The sequence below is a fragment of the Pongo abelii genome, chromosome 17 (assembly GCF_028885655.2).
Source record: "Pongo abelii isolate AG06213 chromosome 17, NHGRI_mPonAbe1-v2.0_pri, whole genome shotgun sequence".
Lineage (NCBI taxonomy): Eukaryota > Metazoa > Chordata > Mammalia > Primates > Hominidae > Pongo > Pongo abelii.
Window position 1 is genome coordinate 4,798,718 of NC_072002.2, and position 27,988 is coordinate 4,826,705.

Genomic DNA, 27,988 nt, shown 5'->3' on the forward strand with positions numbered 1-27,988 from the left:
CCACATTCCATTCCACATTCCATTCCATGCTCCATTCCACATTCCATTAAACGTTCTATTCCACCTTCCACTAGAAGTTTCATTTCACGTTCCAATCCATTTCATTCCACGATCTATTCGACATTCCATTCCATTCCATTCCACTTTCCATTCGACATTCCATTCCACATACCGTTCCGCATTCCATTCCATTCCATTCCACATTCCATTCCGCATTCCATTCCACATTCCATTCCACACTCCATTCTACATTCCATTACATTCCCTTCCACATTCCATTGAATTCCATTCCACATTCCATTCCACTTTGCATTCCATTCCATTCCACATTCCATTCGACATTGCGTTCCATTCCAGTCCATATCCCATTCCACATTCCATTCCATTATTTTCACATTCCATTCCATTCCGTTACACATTCCGTTCCACATTTCATTCCACATCCCATTCCATTCCATTCCACATTCCATTCCACAATCCATTTCGTTCCATTCCACGTTCCATTCCAGGTTCCATTCCACATTACATTACAGATTCCATTCCACAATCCATTCCATTCCATTGCAAGTTCCATTCCACTTTCCATTGCGTTACATTCCACGTTCCATTCCACATTCCATTGCACATTCCATTCCCCATACCTTTCCGTTCCATTCCACATTCAATTCCACATTCCATTCTTCATTACATTGCTCGTTCCATTCCACGTTCCATTCCATTAAATTCCACGTTCCATTCCACAATCCATTCCATACCATTCCACTTTCCTTTGCACATTCCCTTCCACATTCCATTCCACATTCCATTCCGTTCCATTCCACATTCCATTCCAAAGTCCATTCCACATTCCAGTCCACCTTCCATTCCATTCCATTACAGTACATTTCACGTCCCATTCCACTTTCCATTCCATTCCATTCCACGTTCAATTCCACATTCCATTGACCATTCCATTCGACGTTCCATTCCATGCTCGATTCAGCGTTCCACTCCATTCCATTATACTTTCCATTCCACGTTCCATTCGATTCAATTCCACTTTCCATTCCACATTCCATTCCGTTCCATTCCACTTTCCTTTGCTCTTTCCATTCCACATTCTATTCCACATTCAGTTCCACATTCCATTCCATTCCATTCCACATACCATTCCATTCTATTCCAAATTCCATTAGATAGCATTCCATTCCATGCTTCTTTCAATTCCATTCCATTACATTCCATTCCATTACATTCCATACCATTCAATTCCACATTTCATTCCGTTGCATTCCGCAATCCATTCCATTCCATTCCATTCCATTCCACATTCCACTCCATTTCGTTCCATTCCACATTTCGTTCCATTCTATTCCCCATTCCATTCCTTTCCATTTCACATTACATTTCACGTTACGTTGCACGTTGCTTTCCACATTCCATTCCAAGTTCCATTCCTCGTTCATTGCTTTCCATTCCACATTCCATTCCATTCCATTCCACATTCCATTCCATTCCACTCCACATTCCATTCAACGTTCCATTCCATTCCATTCCACCTTCCATTACACGTTCAATTCCACATTCCATTCTACGTTGTATTCCACATTCCATTCCATATTCCATTGCACATTCCATTCCATTCCACGTTCCATTCCACATTGCATTCCAGTTTCCATTCCACTTTCCATTCCACATTCCATACCATTCCATTCCATTCCATACCATTCCATTCCATTCCATTCCGGATTCCTATCCATTCCATTCCACATACTATTCTGCCTTCCATTCCACTCTATTCCACATTGCATTCCACATTCCATTGCATTCCATTCCACATTCCGTTCCTTTCCATTCCACATTCCATTCGTTTCCATTCCAAATTACATTCCACATTCTATTCCACGTCCCTTTCTACATTCCATTCCACATTCCATTCCACGTTCCATTCCATTCCATTCCATTCCATGTTCCATTCCATTCCATTCCACGTTGCATTCAATGTTGCATTCCTGATTCCATTAGGCATTCGATTCCACGTTCCATTCCATTCCATTCCACGTTCCATTCCACATTCATATCCATTCCATTCCACATTCCATACCATTCCATTCTATTCCATTCAACATTCCATTCCATTCCATACCACCTTCTATTCCACATTCCAATCCATTCCATTCTCATTCTTTTCCATTCCATTCCATACCACCTTCTATTCCACATTCCAATCCATTCCATTCTCATTCTTTTCCATTCCATTCCACTTTCCATTCCAAGTTGCATTCCACGTTCCATTCCACGTTCCATTTCGCTTTGCATTCCATTCCATTTCGCGTTCCATTTCATTCCATTACACATTGTATTCCACATTCCATTCCACTCCATTCCACATTCCATTCCACATTACATTCGATTCCATTCCATATTCCACTGCCTTCCATTCCACATTGCATTCCTTTCCATTCCACGTTACATTGCACATTCCCTTCCATGTTCCAATCAACATTCCATTCCAAGCCATTCCAAATTCCAGTCCATTCCATTCCACATTCCATTCCACATTCCATTCCATTCCGTTACACATTCCATTCCATTCCATTCCACGTTCCATTCCACGTTCCATTCCAAATTCTCTTCCACATTGCATTCCACTTTCCATTCCACATTCCAGCCCATCCCATTCCACTTTCCATTCCATTGCATTCCACTTTACATTCCACGTTCCATTCCACATTCCATTCCACATTCCATTCCATTCCATTCAATTCCATTCCACATTCTCTTCCACATGAAATTCCACATTCCATTCTACATTCCATTCCACATTACATTCCATTCCATTCCACGTTCCATTCCACATTCCATTCCACATTCCATTCCACGTTCCTTTCCATTCCATTCCACGTACCATTCCACTTTTCATTCCATTCTTTTCCACTTTCCATTTCACATTCCATTGCACATTCCATTCCACGTTCCATTCCACATTCCATTCCACGTTCCATTCCATTCGATTACACGATCCGTTTCACATTCCATTCCATTCCATTCCACTTTCCATTCCACATTCTATTCCACGTTACATTCCATGTTCATTTCCATTCCAATCCACCTTCCATTCCACACTGCATTCCATCCACGTTCCATCTCACATTCCATTACACATTCCATTACACATTGCGCTCCTTTCGATTCCAAGTGCCACTCCACATTCTATTCCTCATTCCATTCCGCATTCCATTGCATTCCAATCCACATTCCATTACATTCCATTCCACATTCCGTTGCATTGCTTTCCACATTCCATTCAACTTTCCAGTCCGTTCCTTTCCACATTCCATCCCATTCCATTCCATTCCACATTCCATTCCACATTCCATTCCATTCCTTTCCACTTTCCGTTCCGCATTCCATTCCATTCCATTGCTCATTCCATTCCACATTCCATTCCATTCAATTTCACATTCCATTCCATCAATTCCACATTCCATTCCACATTCCATTCCACATTCCATTAAATTCCATTCCACATTCCAATCCATTCCATTCCACGTTCCATTCCATTGCATTCCACATTGCTTTCCATTCCATTCCACATTACTTTCCATTGCATTCCACATTCCATTCCACATTCCACTGCACTCCATTCCGTATTCAATTGCATTTGATTCCACATTCCATTCCATTACATTTCATTCCACATTCCATTCGACATTCCATTTTATTCCATTCCACATTCCATTCCATTCCATTCCACATTCCATTCCACATTCCACTCCATTCCATTCGATACAACATTTCATTCCACTTTCCATTCCATTCCATTCCACATTCCATTCCACATTCCACTCCATTGCATTCCACTTTCTGTTGCATTCCGTTTCACATTCCAGTCCACATTCCATTCCAAGTTCCATGCCATTCCATTTAATATTTCATTCCTTTCCATTTCATATGCCATTCCATTCCATTCCATTCCACTCCACAATCCATTCCACATTCCTTTCCAAGTTCCGTTCCACATTCCATTCCACATTCCATTCCTCATTTCATTCTGTTCCATTCCAGTTTCCATTCCACATTCCATTCCACATTCCATTCAGCATTCCATTTCACATTCCATTCCATTCCATTCCACATTCCGTTCTCAATCCATTGCATTCCTTCCCACATTCCTTTCCACTCTCCATTCCATTCCATTCTACATTTCATACCAGATTCAATTCCACATTCCATTCCATGTTCCATTCCACTTTCCATTCCACTTGCCATTCCATTATATTCCATTGCTCGTTCAATTTCATTCCATTCCACGTTCCAATTCATTCCTTTCCACATTCCATTACACATTCCATTTCACATTCCTTTCCAAATTATATTTCACTTTCCATTCCATTCCATTCCATTCCACAGTTCGTTGTAGTCCATTCCATTCCATTCCACCTTTCATTCCATTGCATTCCGCATTCCATTCCATTCCATTCTATTCCATTCCATTCCTTTCCATTCCATTCCACTGTATATTCCACTCCATTCCATTCCATTTCACATTCCATTCCATTCCATTCCACATTCCACTCCACATTCCACTCCATTGCATTCCACTTTCTGTTGCATTCCGTTTCACATTCCAGTCCACATTCCGTTCCAAGTTCCATGCCATTCCATTTAACATTCCATTCCTTTCCATTTCATATGCCATTCCATTCCATTCCATTCCACTCCACATTCCATTCCACATTCCTTTCCAATTTGCGTTCCACATTCCATTCCTCATTTCATTCCATTCCATTCCACTTTGCATTCCACATTCCATTACACATTCCATTCAGCATTCCATTTCACATTCCATTCCATTCCACATTCCGTTCTCAATCCATTGCGTTCCTTCCCACATTCCTTTCCACTTTCCATTCCATTCCATTCTACATTTCATACCAGATTCAATTCCACATTCCATTCCATGTTCCATTCCACGTTCCATTCCACTTGCCATTCCATTATATTCCATTGCTCGTTCCATTTCATTCCATTCCACGTTCCAATTCATTCCTTTCCACATTCCATTACACATTCCATTTCACATTCCTTTCCAAATTATATTTCACTTTCCATTCCATTCCATTCCATTCCACAGTTCGTTGTAGTCCATTCCATTCCATTCCACCTTACATTCCATTGCATTCCGCATTCCATTCCATTCCATTCTATTCCATTCCGTTTCTTTCCATTCCATTCCATGGTATATTCCACTCCATTCCATTCCATTTCACATTCCATTCCATTCCATTCCACATTCCATTACATTCCTTTCCACATTCCATTCCACTTTCCATTCCATGTCGCATTCCATGTTCCATTCCATGTCCCATTCAATGTTGCATCCCTTTCCATTCCACATTCCGTTTCATTCCATTACACTTTCCATTCCATTCCATTCCATGTTCCATTCCACGTTCCATTCCACTTTCCATTCCACGTTGCATTCCAAGTTCCATTCCATTCCATTCCATGTTCCATTCCACGTTCCATTCCATTAAATTATACGTTCCATTCCATTCCATTTCAAATTCAATTTCACTTTGCATTCCATTGAATTCCACGTTCTATTCCATTCCATTCCACATTTGATTCCACGTTCTATTCCATTCCATTCCGCATTTCATTCCACTTTCCAATCCATTCAATTCCACGTTCCATTCCACGTTCCATTACTTTCCATTCATCATTCCTTTCCATTCCACTTCACATTCCATTCCATTCCATTCGACACTCCATTGCACGTTCCATTCCATGTTGTGTTCCATGTTCCATTCCACGTCCCATTCCACCTTCCATGCCTTTCCATTCCACATTCCATTCCATTCCATTCCACATTCCATTCCATTCCATTCCACATTCCATTCCATTCCATTCCACATTCCATTTCTCATTCCATTCCTTTCCATTCCACGTTCCATTCAACATTCCAATCCATTCAATTTCACGTTCCATTCCATATTCCATTCCACATTCCATATCACATTCCCTTCCAGTTCCATTCGACGAACCGTTCCACGTTCAATTACAGGAAGCATTGCACGTTCCATTCCACATTCCATTCCATTCCATTCCATTCCATGCCAGCTTGCCTTCCACATTGCATTCCACATTCAATTCCATGTTCCATTCCACATTCCCTTCCATGATCTATTCCACGATCCATTCCAGTTTCCCTTCCATTTCATTCCACGTTCCATTCCACATTCCATTCCTTTCCATTCCACATTCCCTTCCACGTTCCATTCCACGCTGCATTCCACATTCCATTCCACGTTCAATTCCACGTTGTATTCGAAATTCCATTCCACGTTACATTCCATTACATTCCACGTTCCATTGCACATTCCATTCCAGGTTCCATTCTACTCCATTCCGCTTTGCATTCCACATTCCATTCCATTCCATTCCACTTTCCTTTCCACATTCCATTCTACGTTTCATTCCTCGATCCATTCCACGCTCCATTCCATTTCATTCCAAGTTCGATTCCACGTTGCATTCCATTCCATTTTCCATTTCACATTCCATTCCACATTCCATTCCACATTCCATTCCACATTGCACTCCATTCCATTCCACGTGCCACACCACATTCCATTCCACATTCCATTACACTTTCCATTCCACATTCCTTTCCATTCCATTCCATTCCATTCCACGTTCCATTCCACATTCCATTACATTCCATTCCACTTTCCATTCCACGTTCCATTCTACGTTCCATTCCTTTACATTCCACATTCCATTCCATTCCATTCCACATTCAATTCCATATGCCACTCCACGTTGCATTCCACATTCCATTCCAATTTCCATTCCAATCCATTCCACGTTCCATTCCATGATCCAATCCACATTCCTTTCAACGATCCATTCCATTACATTAGACGTTCCAGTCCATGTTCCATTCCATTCCATTCTATTCTACATTCCCTGCCTTTGCATAACACGTTCAATTCCACATTCAATTCCACATTCAATTCCACATCCCATTCCGTTCCATTCCACATTCCATTCCATTCCATTTCACATTTCATTCCATTCCACATTCCATTCCATTCCATTTCACTTTGCATTCCATATTGCATTCCATTCCATTCCTCATTGCATTCCACATTCCATTCCACATTCCAAAGCACATTCCATTCCATTCCATTGCATATTTCATTCTACATTCCATTGAAATCCATTCCACATTCCATTCCACATTCCATTCCACATCCCATTCTAACTTCCATTCCTTTCCATTCCACCTTCCATACCATTCCATTCCATATTCCATTCCATTCCATTCCACATTCCACTCACTTTCATTCCACGTTGCATTCCATGTTGCATTCCACGTACCATTCCATTCCATTCCACTTTCCATTCCATTCAATTCCACGTTCCATTCCATGTACCATTGCATTCCTTTTCACTTTCCATTCCATTGCACGTGCCATTTCATTCCATTTCACATTCCATTCCACATTGCATTTCACATTCCATTCCACATTCCATTTCACACTCCATTGCATTCCATTCCATTCCATTCCACATTCCTTTCCATTCAACATTCCATTCCATTCCACATTCCATTCCATTCCACATTCCTTTCCATTCCATCCACATTCCATTCCATTGTATTCCACATTCCTTTCCATTCCACATTCCATTCCATTGCGTAACACATTCCATTGCATTCCACATTCCATTACATTAAATTCCACATTCCATTCCACATTCCATGTCACATTCCATTTCACATTCAATTCCTCATTCCGTTCCACGTTCCATTCAATTGCATTCCACATTTCACTCCATTCCGTTCAGTTCCACATTCCATTCCATTCCATTCTGCATTCCATTTCATTCCATTCCACATTCCATTCCATTCCATATTGCATTTCATTCCATTCCACGTTCAATTCCATTCCGTTCCACATTCTATTCCATATTCCATTGCACATTACACACTGCATTCTAGTCCCTTCCATTACACATTCCATTCCATTCCATTACACTTTCCTTTCCATTCCATTTCACATTCATTCCATTACATTCCACTTTCCATTCAACATTCCATTCCACATTCCATTCCGCATTCCATTCCCTTCCGTTAAACATTCCATTTCATTCCATTACTCATTCCATTCCATGTTCCATTGAACTTTTCATTCCACGTTCCATTCCACTTTCCGTTCCACATTCCCTTCCATTCCATTCCAAATTCCATACCATTCCATTCCACATTCCATACCATTCCATTCCATTCCATTGCACGTTCCATTACATTACATTCCATTCCGCATTGCATTTCACATTCCATTCAATTCCGTTCCACACTCCATTCCATTCCTTTCCACATTGCAGTCCATCCCATTCCACATTCCATTGTATTCCATTCCACGTTTCATTCCATGTTCCATTCCATTCCATTCCTCGTTCCGTTCCATTCCCTTCCAATATCTATTTCATTCCATTCCACAATCCATTCCACATTCCATGTCACATTCCATTCCATATTCATTTCCACATTCCATTCCACGATCCATTGCATTCCATTCCACATTCCATTACTATCAATTGCACATTCCTTTCAATTCCATTCCACATTCCACTGCATTCCATTCCACTCCACAATCCATTCCATTCCATTCCATTCCATTCCATTCCTTTCCCTTCCACATTCCATTCCATTCCACGTTCCATTCCATTCCATTGCACGTTCCATTCCATTCCGATCCACATTCCATTCCATATTCCATTTCACATTACATTCCGCATTCCGGTCTCTTCCATTCCACACTCCATTCCATTCCACATTCCTTTCCATTACATTCAACGTTCCATTCCATTCCTCTCCACTTTCCATTCCACGTTCCATTCCACATTCCTTTCCGCAATCCGTTCCCTTCCATTCTACAGTCCATTCCATTGCATTACACATTACATTCCACCATCCCTTCCACGTTTCATTGCACTTTCCATTCCACGTTGCATTCTATGTTCCAGTCCAGTTTCCATTCCATTCCATTCCACATTCCATTCCATTCCATTTCACATTTCATACCATTCGATTCGAATCCATTTCGAATTCCATTCCTTTCAATACTACATTCCATTCCATTCCTTTCCACATTCCATTCTATTCAATCCCACATTCCATTCCATTCCATTCCACTTTCCATTCCATTCTATTGCATGTTCCCTTTCATTCCATTCCACAGTCGATTCTACATTCCATTTCACATTCTATTCCACATTCCATTCCACATTCCATTTCATATTCCATTCCACATTCCATTCCGCTTTCCATTCCGCATTACGTTTCACTTTTAATTCCACATTCCATTTAACATTCCACATTCAATTCCTTTCCATTTCACGTTGCATTCCATTCCACATTCCATTGCATTCCATTCCAGATTGCATTCCGTTACATTCCCCATTGCATTCAAATCAGTTCCACATTCCATTCCACATTCTAGTCCACATTCCGTTCCAATCCATTCCATTCCACATTCCACTCCAAACAATTCCTCATTCCATTCCATTCCATTCCATTCAATTTCACATTCCCTTCCACATTCCATTCCACATTCCATTCCTTTACACTTTTCTTTCCACATTCCATTCCACTCTATCCCACATTCCATTCGACATTTCATCCCTTTCCATGACATATTCCACTCCACATTGCATTCCATTCCATTTCACATTCCATTCCATGCCATTGCATTCCATTCCATTCCACATGCCATTCCTTTCCACTGAATTCCACAATCCATTCCATTCCATTCCACATTCCATTCCATTCCGTTTCACATTACAATCCACAATCCAATCCATTCCTCGTTACATTGTATTCCACCTTCTGTTCCACATTCCACCACATTTTTCTTTCCATTGCATTCCACATACCATCCCACATTCCAGTCCACATTCCATTCCATTCCATTGCACATTCGATTCCACATTCCGTTCCATTCCACTCCATTCCACATTCCATTCCATTCCATTGAGTTCCATTCCTCATTCCAGTTCAATCCATTGCATTCCACGTTATATTCTATTCCACGTTCCATTCCACATTCCACTCCACATTCCATTCCATTGCATTCCACATTGCATTCCACACTCGATTTCATTTAATTGCACATTCCATGCCATTTCATTCCACATTCTATTCCGTTCCATTCCAAATTTCATTCCACATTCCATTCCAAGTTGCATTCCTCATTAAATTCCGCATTCCATTCCTTTCCATTTCACATTCCATTCAACATTCCATTCCGCGTTCCTTTCCACATTCCATTTCACATTCCATTTCATTCAATTCCACATTCCACTTCACATTCCATTTCATTCCATTCCACCTTCCAATCCACATTCAAGTCCATCCCACTTTGCATTCCACATTGCGTTCTATTCCATTCCGCATTCCATTCCACATTGCTTTCCATTTCATTCCACGTTCCATTCCACATTCCATTTCATTCCATTCCACATTCCTCTCCACATTCCATTCCACATTACCTTCTGTTCCATTCTCTTCCATAATCCATTCCATTCCACATTCCATTCCTTTCCATTGCACTTTCCAATCCATTCCATTACACATTCCATTCCATTCCACATTCCATTCCACATTCCATTCCAGACAATTCCACATTCCATTCCATTCCGTATCACATTCCATTGTATTCCATTCCATTCCACATTACATTCCTTTCCACTCCAATTTACATTGTATTGAATTCCATTCCATTCCATTCCATTCCACATTCCGTTCCATTCCATTCCACATTCCACTCCACATTCCTTTCCATTGCATTCCACAATCCATTCCACATTCCATTCCATTCCATTCCACATTCCACTCCACATTGAATTCCATTCCACTTTCCATTACACATTTCCTATCAGATTCCATTCAATTCCATTCCACATTCCATTCCATTCCTTTCTACATTCCATTCAATTCCATTCCATGTTCCGATCCATTCTACTCCATTCCATTCCACATTCCATTCCACATTCCTTTCCTTTCCATTACACATTCCATTCCACATTCTATTCTATTGTATTCCACATTCCATTCCATTCCTTTCCACATTCTTTTCCATTCCATTCCACATTCCATTCCAAATTGAATTCCATTCCCCTTTCCTTTACACATTCCCTTCCAGATTCCATTCAATTCCATTCCACACTCCATTTCATTCCATTCAGTTTCATTCCACATTCCATTGCATTCCATTCCACATTCCATTCCATTCCATTCCACCTTCCATTCCATTCCATTCCACATTCCATTGGATTCCATTCCATTTCATTCTACATTCCATTCTATTCCATGAAACATTCCATTCCATTCCATTCCATATTCCATTCCACACCATTCCACACTACATTCCATTCCATTCCACATTCCATTCCATTCCGTTCCACATTGCATTGCAATAACTTCTACATTCCATTCCACATTCCATTCCATTCTATTCCACATTCCATTCCAAACTGCTTCCCATTCCATTGCATATTCAATTCCACATTCCTTTCCATTCCATTCCATCCCATTCCAGTCCATTCCATTCCAATTTCCATTCCGTTTCATTGAATTCCACATTCCATTCCATTCCATTCCACTATCCTTTCCAATCCATTACTCATTCCATTACATCTTCCATTCTACGTTCCATTGCAGGTTCCATTACACTTTCCATTCCACGTTCCATTCCATTTTCCATTCCATTCCATTGCACATTCCTTTCCATATTCCATTGCATTCCATTCCACGTTCCATCCCATTCCATTCCATTCCACATTCATTTCAATTACATACCGCATTCCATTCTATTTCATTCCACAATCCATTCCATTCTATTCCACATTCCATTCTATTCTATTCCACATTCCATTCCACATTGAATCACATTCCTTTCCATATTCCATGACATTCCATTCCATATTCTATTCCACTTTGCATTCCATTCCATTCCACATTCTGTTACATGCCATTCCATTCCATTCCATTCCACATTCCATTCCATTCCTTTGAATTCAACTTTCCGTTCCATTCCATTCCACATTCCATTCCATTCCATTCCACATTGTGTTTCGAATTCCAAGCCATTCCATTCCACATTCCATTCCATTCAATTCCACATTCCATTCCACATTGCATTCCATTCTATTGCATTCCGCATTCCATTCCAGTAAATTTAGTTCCATTCCACATTCCATTCAATTCCATTCCATTCCACGTTATATTATATTCCAGGTTCCATTCCAATTTGCATTCCACATTCCAGTCCGCATTCCATTCCATTGCATTCCACATTACATTCCACATTCCATTCCATTCCATTCCATTCCACATTCCATGCAATTCCATTCCACGTTCCTTTCCACATAGCATTCCGTTCCATTCGACTTTTCATTCCACATTCCATTCCACGTTCCATTCCACATTCCATTCCACATTCCATTCCATTCTCTTCCACATTCCATTCCATTCCATTCTACTTTAAATTCCATTCCATTCCACACTCCATTTCATTCCCTTCCATTCCACTTTCCATTCCATTCCATTCCACATTCCACTCCATTCCATTCCATTCCATTCCTTTTCACATTCTATTCCATTCCATTCCATTCACTTCCATTTCAATTTCCATTCCATTCCATTCCAAATTCCATTCCTTTCCATTCCATTGCATTCCACATTCCATTCCTTTCCATTCCATTCCACATTCCAATCCATTCCGCATTCCATTTATCATTATGCTCCATTCCATTCCACTTTCCATTCCACATTCACTTCTATTACCTTCCATTCTACATTTCATTCCACGTTCTAGTCCACTTTCAATTCCACATTTCATTCCACATTCCATTACACATTCCACTCCATTCCATTCCACATTACATTCCAAATTCCATTCCATTCACTACTATTCCATAACACATTTCATTCCATTCCATTCCATTCCAGATTCCACTCCATTCCACATTCCATTCCTCATTCCATTCAATTCCATTCCACATTCCATTGCGCATTCCATTTATTTCCATTCCAATTTCCATTCCATTCCATTCCACATTCCTTTCCATTCCATTCCACGTTCCATTCCATTCCATTCCAGGTTCCATTCAATTGCGTGCTACCATCCATTCCATTCCACGTTCCATTCCATTCGATACGGCATTCCATTCCATTCCATAACAGCTTCCATTCCATTCCATTCCACATTCCATTTCATTCCATTTCACATTCAGTTCCACATTCCATTTTACATTCCATTCCACATTCCATTTCACATTCCATTCCACTTTCCATTTCACATTCCATTCCAAATTCCATTTCAAATTTCATTCCTTTCCACATTCCAATCCATTCCGTCCACTTTCCATTCCATTGCATTCCACATTCCATCCCATTCCACTTTCCATTCCACATTCCATTACCCATTCCATTCTATTCCATTCAATTCCACATTCCATTCCATTCCATTCAACGTGGCATTCCTCATTCCAATCCACATTACGTTCCACATTCCATTCCACATTCCATTCCACATTCCATTCCATTCCATTCCACATTCAATTCCATTCAATTCCAAATTCCATTGCATTCCATTCCACATTCCATTCCATTCCACTGTATTCAACATTCCATTGCATTGCACATTCCATTCCACATTCCATTCTTCGTTCCATTCCGTTCCATTCCATTCCACTTTCAATTAAATTCCATTCCACATTCCGTTCCATATTCCATTCCACATGCTATTCCACTTTCCATTCCATTCCATTCCACATTCCATTCCATTGAATTCCACATTCCATTCCATACCATTCCACATTCCATTCCATTCCATTGCATTCCATTCCATTTCATTCCACATTGCATTCCATTGCATTCCATTCCACATTTCATTCCACATTCCATTCCATTCCACATTTCATTCCACATTCCATTCCATAGAATTCCACATTCCCTTCCACATTCCAATCCATTCCATTCCACATTCCAGTATAGATTCCATTACACATTCCATTGCATTCAATTTCTCATTCTATTCCACATTCCATTCCACATTCCATTCCATTCCATTCCACATTCCATTCCACTTTGCCTTCCATTCCATTACATATTCCATTCCACAATCATTTCCATTCCGTTCCACATTACATTTCATTCCATTCCATTCCACATTCCGTTCCATTCCATTGAATTTCACATTCCTTTCCATTCCATTCCACATTCTGTTCCATTCCATTCCATTCCGCTTTCCATTCCACATTTGAATCCATTCCATTCCACATTCCATTCCACATTCCATTCCATTCAATTTCTCATTCGTTACCACATTCCATTCAATTCCATTCCACATTGCATTCCACATTCCATTCCATTCCATTGCACGTTCCATTCCACGTTCCATTCCACGATCCATTCCATTCCATTCCACAATCCTTTCAATTCCATTCCAGATTCCTTTCCACATTCATTTCCATTCCATTACACATTCCATTCCATATTCCATTCCATTCCATTCCACATTCCGTTGCATATTCCATTCCATTCCACACCCCATTGCTTTCCATTCCATTCCACATTCCATTCCATTTCACAATCCATTTCTCATTCCACTCCATTCCATTGCGCTATCCATTACACATTCCCTTCCATTCCATTCCATTCCACATTCCAATACACGGTATAGTCCACTATCCATTCCATGTTCCATTCCACACTCAAATCCATTCCATTGCATATTCCATTCCATTCCATTCCACATTCCATTACACAGTCCACTCCATTCCATTCCACATTGCATTCCAAATTCCATTCCATTCAATTCCCTTCCATAACACATTGCATTCAATTCCATTCCATTCCATTCCATTGCAATTTCCTTTTCATTCTACATTTCATTCCTCATTCCATTTAATTCCATTCCTCATTCCATTGCACATTCCATTTCATTCCATACCACTTTGCATTCCATTCCATTCCATTCCACTTTCCATTCCTCATTCCATTCAATTCCATTGCACACTGCATTGCACATTCCATTCCATTCCATTCCACAATCCATTCCTCATTCCATTCCGTTCCATTCCACATTGCATTGCATATGCCATTTCATTCCATTCCACATTCCATTCCATTCCATTCCACATTCCATTCCATTCCATTCCTCATTCCATTCCACATTCTTTTTCATGTTTTATTCCATTCCATACCAGATTCCATTCCATTCCATTCCACATTCCTTTCAATTCCATTGCATTCCACATTGCGTTCAATTCCATTCCGCATTCCATTCCTTTCCATTGCATTCTATTCCACATTCCATTCCATTACATTCCACTTTGCATTCCATTCCATTCAATTCCCCATTCCATTCCACATTGCATTCCACTTTCCATTCCACATTGTATTCCACGTTCCTTTGCATTCCATTCCACATTACATTCCATTGCATTCCACATTCCATCCCATTCCACTCCACGTTCTATTCCATTCCAATTTCCATTCCGTTTCACATTCCATTCCACATTCCATTCATTTATATTGCACTTTCCATTCCACATTCCATTCCACATTCTCTTCCATTCCTTTCTTTACCACATTCCATTCCATTCCATTCCACAATCCACTCCATTCGTTTTCACGATACACTACATTCCATTCCATAATCCACTCCATTCCTTTCCACATTACACTACATTCCATTCCACATTCCATTCCGTTCCATACCACATTCCATTCCATTGAATTTCACATTACATTCCATTAAATTTCATTCCACATTCCATCCCGTTTGATTCCGCATTGCATTCAATTTCCTTACGTTTTATTCCACTTTCCATTTCATTGCATTCTGTTAAATATTCCATTCCTTATTCCATTCCACATTCTTTCCACGTTACATTCCATTCCATTCCATATACTATTCCATTCCATACCACATTCCCTTCTATTCAATTCCACATTTTTGACTTTCCATTGCATTCCACATTCCATTCCATTCCATTCCGAATTCCATTATATTCCATTCCATTCTATTCCACATTCCATTCCATTACATTCCACATTGCATTGCATTCCATTCCATTCCACATTCTATTCCAAATTCCATTCAGCATTTTCTTCCACGTTCCATTGCATTCCATTCCACATTCTGTTCCATTCCATTCCACATTCCATCCCATTCCACTCCACATTCTATTCCATTCCGTTCCATTCCATTCCATTCCACATTCCATACTATTCCATTGCATTCCACATTCCATTCACTTCAATTACACATTACATTCCTTTCCATTGCACGTTCCATTTCATTCCGTTCCACCTTCTATTCCACGTTCCATTCCATTACATTCCACGTTCTATTCCGCCTTCCATTCCCACATTCCATTACACATTCCACTCCATTCCATTCCATATTCTATACCATTCCATTCTATTCCACAATCCATTCAGCATTTCATTCCAAATTCCATTTCAAATTCCATTCCACATTCCATTCCATTACACATTTCATTCCATTTCCCGTTACCTTCCGCAATATATTCCACATTCCACTCCATGTTCCATTGCATTCCATTTCATGTTCCATTCCACATTCCATTCCATTCCTTTCCACCTTCCATTCCACATTCCATTCTTCATTACATATGCCTGTGCATTCCTTTCCATTCCACAATACATTCCACATTCCATTCCATTACAGTCCACAATCCATTCCACATTCCACTCAAGATTCCATTATACATTCCATTGCATTTCGTTCCACATTCCATTCCATTCCACTCCACATTCTATTGCACATTTCATTCCATTCCATTCCAGATTCCATTGCACATTCCATTCCACATTCCACTCCATTCCTTTCCACATTCTATTCCATGTTGCATTCCATTACATTCCACGTTCCATTCCACGTTCCATTCCACATTCCATTAAACATTCCACTCTACATTCCGTTCCATTCCATTCCACATTCCATTCCACTTTCCATTCCAACTTCCATTTCTCATTCAATTAAACATTCCATTTCACATTCCATTCCATTTCATTACATATTCCACTCCATTCCATTCACATTCCATTCCACTGCATTCCACTTTCCATTCTGTTCCACATTCCATTCCATTCCATTCCAATTCCGTTCCATTACATTCCAGATTCCATTGCACTCCTTTATATTCAACATTCCATTCAATTCCATTCCACATTCCATTCCATTACATTGCACATTTTATTCCACATTCCTTTCCACATTCCATTCCACTTTCCTTTGCATTCTGTTCCGCATTCCATTCCATTCCATTCCATTCCCCATTCCTTTCCATTCCATTCCACATTCCATTTCATTCAATTTCACATTGCATTCCATTACATTATATTCCACATTCCATTCCATTCCATTCTGCATTCCATTCCATTCCATTCCATTGCATTCTATTCCACATTCCATTCCGTTCCATTCTTTTCCACATTCCATTCCGTTATGTTCCACATTCCATTGAATTACATTCCACATTCCATTCCAAGTACCATTCCAAATTCTACTCCACTTTCCATTCAACTTTCCATTCCACCTTCCATTTCATCCAACATTCCATTTCACTTTCTATTCCATTGCATTCCACATTGCATTCCACATTCCCGTCCATTCCATTCCACCTTCCATTCAATATTCCATTACACATTCCATTCCCCGTTACTTTCCACATTCCATTTCACATTCCATTGCATTCCATTCCATATTCCATACCATTCCATTCCATTCCAAACCACAATCCTTGCCATATTCCATACCATTCCATTCCATTCCACAATCCATTCCATTCCATTGCACATTGCATTAAACATTCCATTCCACATTCAATTCCTTTCCATTCCAAATTCCATTCCATGCCATTCCACATTCCATTCAAACTTCCTCTCAAAATTCCATTCCACCTTCCATTCCAGTACATTCCACATTCCATTTCACATTTCATTCCATTCCATTCCACATTCAATTCCACATTCCACATTGCATTCCATTACATTCCACATTCAATTCCACATTCCATTCCAAATTCCATTCCATTCCATTGCTCATTCCATTACACGTTCCGTGCCATTCCATTCGACTTTCCATTCCACGTACTATTTCATTTCCCATTCCATTACATTCTACATTACATTCCAAATTCCATTCCATTGCATTCCACATTCCATTAAAAATACCATTGCACATTCCATTTCATTCATTTCCACATTCCATTAGACTCTCCATTCCATTCCATTCGACATTTGGTTCTACGTTCTTTTCAACATTCCATTCCACATTCCATTCGACATTTGGTTCTACGTTCTTTTCAACATTCCATTCCACATTCCATTCTACATTCCAATTCATATTCCTTTCCATTCCATTCCGCATTCCATTCCATTCCATTCCACTTTCCATTCAACATTCCATTTCACATTCCATTCCACATTCCATTCCATTCCATTCAAAATTCCATTACACATTCCATTCCACATTCCATTCCACATTCCATTCCACATTCCATTCCATTCCATCCCACATTCCATTGCACGTTGCATTCCATTCCATTTCACATTTCATTCCACGTTCCATTCCATTACATTCCACTTTCCATTCCATGTTCCTTTGCACGTTCCATTGCACATTCCATTCCATTCCATTCCATATTCTATACCGTTCCATTCCATTCCACAATCCATTCAGCATTCCATTCCACATTCCGTCTCCCAGTCCATTCCACTTTCCATTCCATTCCATTCCACATTTCATTCCATTCCAAGTTCCCTTCCACGATGCATTCCACATTCCAGTCCACGTTGGATTCCATTCCATTCCACATTCCATTTCATTCCTTTCCCCATTCATTTCTATTCCACATTCCTTTTCATTCAAATTAATATTCCATTTTAGTCAATTTCACATTCCATTCCTTTACATTGCATTCCACATTCCATTCCATTCCATTCCACATTCCATTCCATTCCACCTTCCATTCCATTTGATTCCCTTCTATTCCACATTCCATTCCATTCCATTCGATTCCACATTCCATTCCATTCCATTCTATTCCACATTCCATTCCATTCTATTCCACTTTCCATTACATTCCATTCCACATTCCATTCAGTTACATTCCACATTCCATTCCACTTACCATTCCACATTCTATTCCGCTTTCCATTCCAGATTCCAATTCACATTTCATTGCATTCCATCCCACATTCCATTACACTTTCCATTCCATTCCATTCCACATTCCATTCCAATTTTAATTCCATTCAATTCCGCCTTCCATTCCACGTTCCATTCCATGTTCCATTCCCCGTTCCTTTCCACATTCAATTCCACATTCCCATCCATTCCATTGCATATTCCTTACCATTCCATTCCGTTCTTATCCACAATTCATGCCACAGTGGTTAACATTCCATTCCATACCATTCCAGAATCCATTCCATTCCATTGCATATTCCATTCCACATTCCATTCCACATTTAATTCCTTTCCATTCCACAATCCATTCCACATTCCATTCTGTTCCATTCCACATTCCATTCCGCACTCCATTCCACATTCCATTCCACATTCCATTCCACCTTCCATTCAAAATTCCATTCCACATTGCATTCCATTCCATTTCACATTCCGTTCAACTTTCCATTCCATTCCATTCCACATTCCATTCCACATTTCATTCCATTACGTTCCACATTTCATTCCACAATCCTTTCCACGTTCCATTCCACTTTCCATTCCATGTTCCATTCCATTCCATTCCACGTTCCAAAATACGTTCGTTTCCATTCCATTCGACGTTCCATTTCATGTTACACTCGATATTGCATTCCATTCCATTCCACCTTCTATTCCATTTCATTCCACATTCCTTACCATTATATTCCACATTCCATTCCACATTCCATTGCACGTTCCATTCCATTGCATTCCACTTTCTATTACACTTTCCATTCCATTCCATGCGACGTTCCATTCCACGTTCCATTCCACATTCCGTTCCACATTCCATTCCACATTCCTTTTCACATTCCTTTCCATGGCATTCCACATTCCGTTCCCATCAATTCCACTTTCCATTCCACATTCCATTCCATTCCATCGCACATTCCATTGCACTTTCCATTCCATTCCATTCCACATTCCATTTAATGTTCCATTCCATTACTTTCCACTTTCCTTTCCACGTTCCATTACACGTTACTTTCCAGGTACCATTCGGCATTCCACTCCATTCCATTCCATATTGTATAACATTCCATTCCATTCCACATTCCATTCCACATTCCATTCCATTGCATTCCACTTTGCATTCCACATTCCATTCCGCATTACATTCGACCGTGCATTCCTTTCCATTCCACATTACATTCCACATTACATTCCAAATACCATTCCATTCCATTCCACATTCCATTCTACATTCCACTCAACATTTCATTACACATTGCATTGCATTCCATTCCACATTCCATTCAATTCCACTCCACATTCAATTCCACATTTCATTCTATTCCATTCCACCTTCCATTACACATTCCATTCCGCATTCCATTCCATTGAATTCCACATTCCATTCCAAGTTCCATTCCATTCCATTCCACGTTGCACTGCTCGTTGCATTCCACATTCCATTCCACATTCCATTCTACATTCCATTCCTTTCCATTACACATTCCATTCCACATTCTAACCACATTCCATTCCTTTGCATTCCTCATTCCATTCCACATTCCATTACATTCCAATCCACATTCCATTCCACATTCCATTCCATTCCACTTTCCATTCAATGTTCCATTCCACCTTCCGTTCCAGGTTCTATTCCACTTTCCATTCCATTCTAATCCACTACACATTCCATTCCATTCCACGTTCCATTTCATTTCAATCCACTTTACATTCCACATTCCATTGTACCTTCCGTTTCACATTCTATTCCACATTACGTTTCACTTTCTATTATATTTCATTCCATTCCATTGCACATTGCATTCCGTTCTATTCTACATTTCTTTCCACTTTCCATTCCACATTATATTCCACATTCCGTTTGTCATTCCATTCCACATGCCATTCCATTCCATTCCACATTCCATTCCATTCATTCCACATTCCATTCCACATTCCATTCCACTCCATTTCACCTTGCATTCCGTTCCATTCCACATTCCTTTCCACTTTCCATTCCACATCCCTTTCCTCAATCCGTTACACATTCCATTCCACATTCCATTCCATTACATTCCACATTGCATTCCATTCCATTCCTTTCCGCTTTACATTGCACGTTCGTGTCCACGTTCAATTCCACTTTCCATTCCTCGTTACATAGCATTCCCTTCCATGTTCCATTCCATTCCATTTCACATTCCATTCCACTTTCCATTTCTCATTCCATTCCACGTTCCATTTCATTCCATTTCCCATTCCATTCCAATTCCCATTCCATTCCACATTCAGTTTCACATTGCATTCCACCTTCCATTTCAGATTGCATGCCATTCCATTCCCCATTCCATTCCATTCCATTCCACATTCCATTCCACTTTGCATTCCATTCCTTTCCACATTACATCACACATTCTATTCCATTCCATTCCACGTTACATTCCACGTTCCATCCTAAGTCCCATTCCATTCCATTCCATGTTGAATTCCACACTCAATTCCATTCCATTTCACGTTCCATTCCAAATTCCATTGCATTCCTTTCCACATTCAATTCAATTTAATTCCACATTCCATTCCATTGAATTTCACATTCCACTAAACTACATTTCATTCCACCTTCCATTCCATTCCATTCCAATTTCCATTCAATTCCATTATATTCTATTCCACATACCATTCCATTCCATTCTATTCCGCATTCCATTGCATTCCATTCCACATTCCATTCAATTACATTCCACATTCCGTTCCACATTCCATACCACATTATATTCCACGTTCCATTACACATTCCATTCCACATTCCATTCCATTCCATTCCACATTCCATTCCATTCAATTTCACATTCCACTACAATAAATTGCATTCCACATTCCATTCCATTCCGCATTCCATTCCATTCTATTTCATTCTTTTCAACATTCCATTCCATTCCATTCTATTCCATATTCCATTGCATTCCATTCCACATTCCATTCATTTGCATTCTACTTTCCATTGCACATTACATTCCATTCCATCCTACATTCCATTACTTGTTCCATTCCTTTCCATTCCACATTCCATTCCACATTCCATTCCATTCCATTCCACCTTCCATTTCACGTTCCATTCCACTTTCCATTCCACGTTCCTTTCCATGTTCCAATCCACATTCCGTTCCATTCCATTCCATATTCCATACCATTCCATGCCATTCCATTCCACAATCCATTCCATTCCATTCCACATTCATTTCCACATTCCGTTCCACATTCCACTCTGTTCAATTCCACTTTCAATTCCACACTCCATTCCACATTCCATTTCACATTCCATCCATTCCTTTCCACATTCCGTTCTACATTCCATTCTGTTCCATTCCACATTCCATTGTATTGCATTCCACATTCCTTTCTTCGTTCCAATACATTCCAATCCGCATTCCTTGCCATTCCATTCCACATTCCATTCCACATTGTATTCCACATTCCATTCCACATTCCATTACATTCCATGCCATGTTCCCTTTCACATTCTATTCCACATTCCTTTCCACATTCCATTCCACAATCCTTTGCATTCCATTCAACATGCCATACCACAAACCATTTCACATTTCATTCCACTTTTCCTTGCATTCCATTCCAAATTTCATTCCATTCCATGTTCCCTTCCACGTTTCATTGCACGTTCCACAACACGTTCCATTCCAATCCATTCCACGTTCCATTCCACATTCCATTCCATTACATTTGACTTTCCTTTCCACATTATATTCCACTTTACATTTCAGATTTAATTTGTTTTCATTACACATTCCATTCCACATTCCATACCATTCCATTCCACATTCCATTGCATTCCGTTCCACGTTCTATTCCATTGCATTCCACATTCCATTCCATATTCCATTCCATTCAATTCCACATTCCATTCCATTCTATTCCACATTCCATTGCACATTACATTCCACATTTCAATCCATTCCATTCCACATTGCATTCCACTTTCCATTCCATTCCATTCCACATTCCATTCCGCATTCCATTCCTTTCCGTTACACATTCGATTCCACATTTCATTCCACTATCCATTCCGCTCTCCATTCCGCATTCCAACCACATTCCTTTCCATTCCATTCCTTATTCCTTTCCTCATTCCATTCCATTCAATTCCACATTCCATTCCACTTTCCATTCCACGTTGCATACCATTCCATTCCACATTACCTTCCACATTCCATTTCACATTCCAGTCCACGTGCCATTCCTCATTCCATAACAAGTTCAATTCCACGATTAATTCCACGTTCCATTCCACCTTCCATTCCACTAAATTCCACGTTCCATTCCATATTCCACTCCATTCCATTCCATTCCATATTCCTTTCCATTCCATTCCACATGCCATTCCTTTCCATTCCGCATTCGATTACGTTCCACGTTATATTCCAGAGTCCATTCCATGATCCACTCCACTTTCCTGCCCATTCCATGCCACATTCCTTTCTACATTCCATTCAATTCCATTACACATTCCATTAAACATTCCATAACACATTCCATTCCATTCCATTACACATTCCATTAAACATTCCATTACACATTCCATTCCATTCCACGTCCCATTAAACATTCCATTCGACTTTCCATTCCACATTCCATTCCACGTTCAATTACACATTCCATTGCATTCCTTTGCAAACCACTTTCCATTCCATTACATTACAAATTCCATTCCACATTCCTTTCCATTCCATTCCACATTGCATTCCATTCCATTGCACATTCCATTCCACATTCCGTTCCATTCCATTCCACATTCCATTCCACATTCTATTCCTTTACATTCCGCATTCCATTCCATTCCATTCCACTCCACATTCCATTACATTCCTTTCCATTCGACATTCCATTCCACATTTCATTCCAATACAATCCACATTCCATTCCACTGCATTCTAAATTCCATTCCTTTCCACTCCCCATTCCATTCCACATTTCATTTCATTCCATTCCACAATCCATTTTATTTCATTCCACATTTCATTCCACATTCCATTCCACATTCCATTCCACCCCAATCCACATTCCATTCCTTCCCAATCCACATTCCATTCTTCATTCCATGCCCCATTCCATTCCATTTCATTCCATTTTCCATTCCACATTCCATTCCATTCCACAACACATTCCATACTGTTCCACATTCCTTTCCTTTCCAGTCCTGATACTGTTCCATATTCAATTCCATTTCAATCCACAATCCATTCCTTTCAATTCTACTTTCCATTCCACATTCCATTCCAGATTCCATTCCATTCTAATCCATTCCATTACAAAATCCATTCCTTTCCAGTCCACATTCCAATGCACATTCCATTCCATTCCACATTCCATTCCTTTCCAGTCCACATTCCATTCCACTTTCCATTCCTTTCCATTTCATTCCATTCCGCATTCCATTCCATTCCATCCCATACCACGTTCCATTCCACTGCATTCCACTTTCCATTGCGTTGCATTCTACTTTTGTTTCCATTCCAATGCACTTTCCATTACATTCCATTCCACTTTCCATTCCATTCCATTCCACATTCCATTCCATTCCATTCCACATTCCACTCCATTCCACTCCACATTCCATTCCATTACTTCACATTCCATTTCACATTCCAGTCCACATTCCATTCCATATTCCATTGCATTCCATTCCACATTCCACTCGTTTCCTTTCCATTCCATCTTCCATTCCACATTCCTTTCCATAATCCATTCCATTCCATTCCACTTTCCTTTCCACATTATGTTCCTTTCCATTCCATCTTCCATTCCACATTCCTTTCCATATTCCATTCAATTGCATTCCACTTTCCTTTCCACATTATGTTCCTTTCCATTCCACATTCCGTTCCATTCCATTCGACATTCCATTCCACATTCCATTCCATTCCACATTCCCTTCCACGTTCCATTCCATTCCATTCCACACTCCATTCCATTCCATTTATCATTCCATTCCATTCCATATTGCATTCCATTCATTCCACATTCCATTCCCATCCATTTCTCCTTCCATTCCATTCCAATCCACATTCCAAGTTCCATTCCACATTCCAGTGCTCATTCTTTCCATTCCATTCGAAATTCCATTCTATATTCCATTCCAAGTTCCATTCCCCATTCCAGTGCTCATTCTTTCCATTCCATTCCAAATTCCATTCTATATTCCATTCCAAGTTCCATTCCTCATTCCAGTGCTCCTTGCATTCCATTCCATTCCCAATTCCATTCCATATTCCATTCCACTCCACATTCCATTCCACATTCCGTTTCTTTCAATTCCACATTCCATTACACATTCCATTGCATTTCATTTCCCATTCCACTCCACATTCTAGTGCACTTCACATCCCATTACACATCTGATTCCATTCCGTTCCATTCCATTCCATTCCACATTCCATTCCATTCCCTTCCACGTTCCATTCCATTCCATTCCACTCCATTCCAATACATTCCATTCTATTCAATTCCACCTTCCATTCCATATTCCATTCCATTCCAGTCCACATTCCATTCCATTCGCATTCCATTCCACTCCATTCAACATTCCATTCCCTTCCATCCCAATTTCCCTTCCCTTCAATCCCACATTCCATTCCCTTCCATTACACTCCTCATTCCATTCCATTCCCCTTTCCATTCCATTCCATTCCATTTCATTCCACATTCCATTCCATTGCATTCCACGTTCCATTCCATTCCATTCCACTTTCCATTCCATTGCATTCCATTCTTTTCAACATTCGATTCCATTCCATTCCACATTGCATTCCATTCCATTCCACATTACATTCCATTCCATTTCACTTTCGATTTCATTCCGTTCCATTCAACATTCGATTCCATTCCATTTCTCATTCGATTCCATTCCATTCCATTCCATATTCCGTTACATTCCATTACATTCCTTTTAATTTCACACTACATTCCATTACATTCCATTCCTCATTCCATTTCACATTGCATTCCACATTCCGTTACACATTCCATTCCACATTCCATTCCATTCCGTTACACATTCCATTACACATTCCATTCCATTTCATTCCATTCCTTTACACATTCCATTACGCATTCCATTCCATTTCATTCCGTTGCATTACACATTCCGTTACACATTCCATTCCATTCCACATTTAATTGCACATTCCGTTAAATTCCATTCCATTCCACATTCCATTCCAATCTATTACACATTCCATTCCATTCCATTGCACATTCCATTCCATTACATTCCACATTCCATTCCATTCCGTTCCACATTCCAATCCTTTCCATTCTGTTCCATTCCATTACTCCTTGCATTCTAGTTTCCTTTCCACATTCTATTCAACATTCCATTCCATTCCATTCCAATCCACATTCCATTCCACATTCCATTGCACATACCATTCCATTCCATTGCACATTGCTTTCCACATGCCATTCCATTCCATTCCATTGCATATTCCATTGCATTCCATTTCATTCCACATAGCATTCCATTCCATTCCACATACCATTCCATTCCATTGCACATTCCATACCATTCCTCTCCATTCCTGTCCACATTCCATTTCATTGCACTGCATTCCAAATTCCGTTCCATTGCATTCAACATTGCTTTCCATTCCATTCTAAAACCCACTCCATTCCATTCCACATTCCATTCCACGTACATTCCATGTTCCATTCCTCGTTCCATTCCGCATTCCATTCGAATTTCCATGGCTTTGCATTCCACAATCTATTCCATTCCATTCCATTCCACAGTGCATTCCATTCCATTCCATATTCCATTCATTTCCATTACATTCCATGGTGCATTCCATTCCATTCCACCTTCCATTCCATTGCAATCCATGTTCCTTTCCATTCCATTCCACTTTCCATTCCACATTCCATTCCATTCTGTTCCACTTTCCATTCCATTTCATTCCTGTCAACACTCCATTCCGTTCCGTTCCATTGCACATTCCATTCCATTCCATTCCATTCCACATTCCAATCCAATCCAAATTCCATTGCACCCCATTCCACATCACATTCCATTCCATTCCACATTCCTTTACATTCCATTCCACATTCCATTGCATTCCATTCCACATTCCATTCCACATTCCATTCCATGCCACATTCCATTCCATTCCATTCAACTTTCCATTCCACATTCCATTCCATATTCCACTCCATTCCATTCCGCATTTGATTCCATTCCATTCCACGTTCCATTCCATTCCACTCCGCATTCCATTCTATTCCATTCCACATTCCTTTCCTTGCCATTCCACATTCCATACCACTTTCCATTCCATTCCATTCCACTTTCTTTCCATGCCATTCAACATTCCTTTCCACTTTCCATTCCATTACATTCCACATTTCATACCATTCCATTCATTTCCAGGCCATATTCCATTCCATTGCTTTGCATTCCACATTACATTCCATTTCATTCCACATTCCTTTCCATTCCATTCCACAATCCATTCCATTTCATTCCACTTTCCATTCCATTCCATCACACGTTACATTCCACGTTCCATTCCTCTTTCCAATCCACGTTCCATTTCGCTTACCATTCCACATTCCGTTACACTCCATTCAATTCCACATTCCTTTCCTCCTTCTATTCCATTGAATGGCAAATTCAATTCCATTCCATTCCACATTCCATTCCATTCATTCCCAAATTCCATTCCATT